A 5,702-nucleotide genomic window follows, 5' to 3' on the forward strand; every position below is an offset into this window, starting at 1 on the left:
TATTGTATATAAACATCCGTGTATCGCTTGTTGAAATACGAAGACCACAGTTCATTTTACAACAAATTTGGACTTTTCATTTTTAAATTCAATCCAGATCTTGAAGTATTATAGTAATTCGTTGTATTCTTAAATTCAACACATTAATACTAGAGCTTACTTGATTATGGTACTATGGGTATGTATATACAAGTATATATAGTATTGATTTCTTCTAGATATATAGCAGTATAATTCCACTTGAAACAAATGTTCTGGCAATTTAGTGTTAAAGATATACAGTGTATCATATATGCATCTTGAAAAATATTCTTTTTTGATCTTTTACTTATACTTAAAGTTTAAGTTCTTCTGTACTGAATTCAAGATAAATTACACAAAACAATATTGAATCGGACACATATTGTTGTTTAACACGTGTTATATTTAGATTTCATTTTACAATAGAAAAATAAACTTGACTAATTATTAAAATGACAAAAAGTGGAATTGATACACCTGAATTTTCAAAACATTTCTCATGATTAGGAAATTATAGAAACGACATGTAGAATGAGAGATATTTGCTCAACTAAATGCTTTCATAATTATAATTATCGTCCTAACAGCTATGCCTGTGGGTTTCCATTTGGTCTGAACTTAACACTTTAGGTAGAAAAGATGGAAATGTACAGAGCGGTGGGCATTTATTCAAATTGTTTAAATAAACAAAGCTATGAAATAACTGTGTTGTTGTTTCCATCAAATTATAGATAAACTGTCGTTAATTGCACTATTGCTAGAAAATTAGAAAATGTAAAACATTTAATACTTTTCAATATGTTCAATGTATGGTCAAACTAATTATGAGATTAGACTCCATTCAAATTGGTTGGTGATTCTCCAAAATATGATAGAAATACAAATCTTGTCCGTTTTAATAGGTTTTACTCATAATTGTGTTTTAAAAGATTTAAAGATTTGAATGTTTACTCCAAAACAAAAACATAAAAAAAATTCAATTATAAAATAAATACAAGTCGATTCCAACACAAAAGAATAATTCGTGTCAATCTGCTGTGAAAGATGAGATTCTTTTTTCTTTTAGAATGTCCCAAAACAAATAATATTAGACGTAACATTTTCTTCAAAATTGAAAATAAATTCCCTAATATTAGCCACCTAGAAAGAAAATATTTTATCTAATAAAACAGTTTTAGCCAATGATATTTTTCTTAGTGGACTTAAAAGTGAGGCAAAAGATACTAAAGGGATATTCAAACTCATAAGTCGAAAATTAAATAACAACGCCATGGTAAAAAACAAAGAAAAAGACCAAAAGACAAACAACAGTATAGGTAATTTATAAAACGATCATAAAAGTTTTCATATTAGATGTAACCAGCCTTCGGTCGATATCAGGCCTCGAGCCTTCAGTTCTTATGCTGATATCATGACATAGGATTGATAATAAATCTGATATGACAACTGTCATGTTATAATTATAGGTTTCATAACGAGTGAGAATTGAATATCGTTAAAGATTGCAAAATATATTCCAAATCTATAATTGGTCGTGTTATTGAAAAACACAATTAACAGCAACGCCAGTCAAATATAGATGATACAAAATTAAAAATTGGTAGCTGGAATTGCAATGGCTGGTTTGTGAGACGCGATCATGATAAAGGGTTCATTTTAAGGGGAAATATGTTAAACATTTAAAACTGTGACATTGTTGGCATATGCGAAAGTCATTTTTAAGAGATAATCAGACAATAAATATGAATGGTTACACTCGGATAGGTACTAATAGGAATGTTATTTCAAATAAGGCTTGGCAAGGTAGCGGGGGCGTAGGATTCCTTATCAAAAACTCAATATTTGAATATTTTGAAATTGACATTCTCGACAAAAGTAAAGATGATATACTTTGGATATATTTAAAATCTGTGAAAGATCCGGACTTAGTCTTATACTTTTGTGTATGCTATTTACAACCTGAAAGATCTAGTATAGGAAAAATTGATCAAGAGAGTTTTACGAGGATTTATTCTCGCAATTGTATCTTTATAACACAGGGAATCCCATTTTCATTTGTGGCGATTTCAAGGGACGGATAGGAGTCTTGCACGATTTTAACGATTCGCTAATTTGCGGAAACGACAAAATGCTGACGAGCAAAAGAATGCGTTTTGTGAAAATTTGCTAGATTTATATGATAATACCGTACAGCGACACTGATAGATACATCAATTTTGAGGTAAAGCTTATCTTGAAAATAATAAACTATTGAGCGAGGAACAAAATGGATTCCGACGTCTCAGATCTTGCCTTGACCACATTTATTCTTTTTGTATTACATTGAGAAACAAAAAATTAATGAACTTCGACACATATTTATGGTTTGTTGACTTTAGCAAAGCATTCGATTCGGTAAACCACGAGGTTGTATCGAACAAATTGTTAGGTGCGGAAATTCATAGTAACATTTTCAAAGTCGTAAAATATCTTTACTCAATTTTGAAAAGTGCTATTAGACTTTCACCAATGATGTTCACAGACTGGTTTTCGGTAGATATTGGTGTACGCCAGGAGACAATCTTGCACATAAGCTATACGCTGTTCGCGTTATTCATTGTCGATATAGTGTCGCTTATAAAAGGTTTTTCGCAAGGAGTATTTGTTGGAGACGACATGATTATTTGTTTATTCTACGCGGATGAAGTCGTTCTCATTTCGGACTCAAGTGAAGGCTTACAGTCTCCACTCAACGTTCTACATGGTTGGACATAAAAATCTTCTTAATGTGAACATTGAAAAAAACAAACCATGCATGTTCGTAATACATCTGTCAGTAGATCATATGTTGTGTTTAGACTCGGACAAAATGAACTAGATAACGTGGGAAAGAACCGTTATTTTTGTCTTACACTATCTGAAAACATTGATTTTAAGGTTTCTGTTAATGAACTGTCAGCGGCAGCTAGCAGATAATTGGTGTCGTTAACATCCAAAGTCTTGCATATGGAAAAAATGGACGTTGATCTATACACAAAGATATATGACAACACTGTCATCCGAGTTGTGTATTATGCGTCTGGAATATGGTGTATCAAGCGCTATGACTCACTGGAGAGACTACAATACAGAGCAATAGGGACATTCTTTGGCATTAACAAATGCGCTCCGATTCCTGCTGTCTTAGATGATATGGGATGGCTTCCTGTATATATTCATACACAGTGTAAGGCGATACGCCTATGGTGTCGCCTCATGGAAAAGCCAGACAAAAGACTTTGTCGTAAAGAGTTCCGTTGGGACGTTGACACCTCTACACGATACAAGAATACCTGGTTTAACAGTATCAAGACAATTTTAAACACTTGTAATCTTACGCATTTGATTAACTACAGTAGCGACAACATTTTTACAAACTACATACACATACAATAGAAACAGTCAAAAGTAAATTTGTAGATGACTTTAAATAAAGGCAACAGTAGTATACCGGTGTTCAAAAGTCATAAATCGATTGAGAAATCCTGGTTACAAACTAAAACCGAGGGAAACACATCAAATATCAACATCAAAGATAGATTGATAACTGAAGTGCGTACAATGCCAAAACTGAGAACGTATAAAACTTAAGTCCGAATTCTCAACGGAACCATATGTAAAAAGACATTTATCAAGGGTGCAACGTTCAGCATTTGTTTTTGCTCTGGAACTTTTCCATTAGAAATTGAACAAGGTCGTTACAGAAACATACCAGTTAATCTACGTAAATTGTGTGATTATCTGAAACTATAGTATATAGTCGCTATTTTCTCTCAATTATTCTGCCTTTCCATGCATTTTCTGTACATGCCTATATAGTAAGATAGTTATTTTTATTCCTGTTCATCCCACATTTGTTCAATCAGATTCTTTGGCAGTTATAAGGATGACAGCTTTATATTCGTTCAAATCATTTGTTTTTAACTTTAATGCTAAATAAGTTTCCCCTTTGAAATTTCAGTAACTTTATGAATATATCACCACTTCAGTATGATATCATTATGTTTACTTTGCAATTATAGCATTGCTTTTATTTGTTTTTTGTTTTTGTTTATAGCTTTCTGAAGCAAAGATTACGTTTATAACGAGTGGGTATTTAAGACGCTATGTTTGCTAAATTTTAACGTGGTTACACAAAACAAAAGAAAAGGATCGGAAATAGAATAATTTGTTAAGGTATGGTCAGTGACGCATATTCCAGTGGACTGTTATCTTTTATAAGATGAACCGTTAAAACCCAGACTTTGTTTGCAACAAATTAGAGAGTTTGATTATACCTACATTTCTTACTCGCATAATATTAATCTTTTTTGTCTAAATGCATGTTGTCTCCAATTTGGAAATAAGACTTCTTCATTTTTTGTTTGTCTTTGCAACTTTGTTTATGAAATCCTTGTATTATTTATCCTATCTAACATTACGGTAACAACTCGTGCATCTCCAATATCATGTTGAAATATACACTGAATTTGTCTATTCACAGCTCAAATGTGCACAGACAGACAGATTTTAGTAGATGGAATTGAACTGCAGCATACGGATCATTATGTTTCACCTGAGGGTCAACCTTATAGAACTCTAACTGAAGCAACAAGGGAGGTAACTATAATTACATTTTGTTTTAATTTATATTTGAAAAAAATTACCAGTTTAGAATTTTTAAAAATTAACAGTTGAATAAATATTTATAAAAAACAATTCAACGGATAGTATTTCAGTAAACTGCTGGTGATATAAATCATTCACTTTTTGACAGAGAATATGAATCCGAACTCTTTTTTAGTATAGGATAATCAATGCCAAAAGGGTCTGAAGGAAATGTATCAAAACCTTCATTTTAGAGCCTATCTAGCTAAAAAGTGAACAATTTTGAAAAAGGAATTTGATTTGTTATGCACAAATATGTAATTTATTCAACCAAGGAACAGTATGCCAGCAACGGAACCTGTCTCATAAACTATATCAATACTTTCAAATGTCACATATTTTCATATACCATCAAAGTAACTTTAAATTTTTTCTTTACATAGTAAAGATAAGTATTACACATATACTGCAAGACAAATTTATTTTGACTGGTATTGCTGAACTTAATTCTATCTTTCAGTCAGGTGAAGGAAGAGCTCAGGGAAATTTTGAAGAAGCCCGAAAGAAAAATCGTTCGGAACTAGTCTTGATATTTGTTTTCATTATAGGTTTTACTATCACATTAGTGCATTTACATTTAAAATATTAACATGTATTGTTGTCACTAAAGAATATTCTTATGTTCACTTTGTCATATTTCTGTAACTGTTAAAATAAAATTTTAAGATTGCATTCTGCATTTACTTTTTGGCTTCACAGCCGGTAAGTTCAAACGCAGCTATTCAAATGCAAACTTTTACATGAAATGTACATCGATTTTTACTCATTTGATAGGAGTGTATTGTAGGACGTCACGACTTCAGCCATTTAATAAGCAGAAAACCATTTGAATGATATAAGGCACAATAAAAAAAAAAAAACATTTGACTAGATTTATGATAGTTTTGGGACAGTTAAGACATAACTATCTAGGAAGCTAGGACAAGACAATTGAAACTTTGAACAGTTGAACATGGTACATGTAGCTTATTTCGTTCATTAATTTATTTATGTAATTTACTTTATTTCAAACAATA

At 31.4% G+C, this 5,702-nt stretch overlaps 1 long non-coding RNA gene across 1 annotated transcript; it reads left to right on the forward strand.

Annotated features, from left to right (window-relative positions):
* Nucleotides 1-5,358, forward strand: LOC127704459 (uncharacterized). The gene is made up of 3 exons (XR_007983280.1): nt 1-178; nt 4,523-4,638; nt 5,147-5,358. It is a non-coding gene; the product is annotated as an uncharacterized LOC127704459 (long non-coding RNA).
* The last annotated feature ends 344 nt before the right edge of the window (nt 5,359-5,702 follow it).

The sequence above is a fragment of the Mytilus californianus genome, unplaced genomic scaffold, assembly GCF_021869535.1.
Source record: "Mytilus californianus isolate M0D057914Y unplaced genomic scaffold, xbMytCali1.0.p SCAF_6, whole genome shotgun sequence".
Classification (NCBI taxonomy): domain Eukaryota; kingdom Metazoa; phylum Mollusca; class Bivalvia; order Mytilida; family Mytilidae; genus Mytilus; species Mytilus californianus.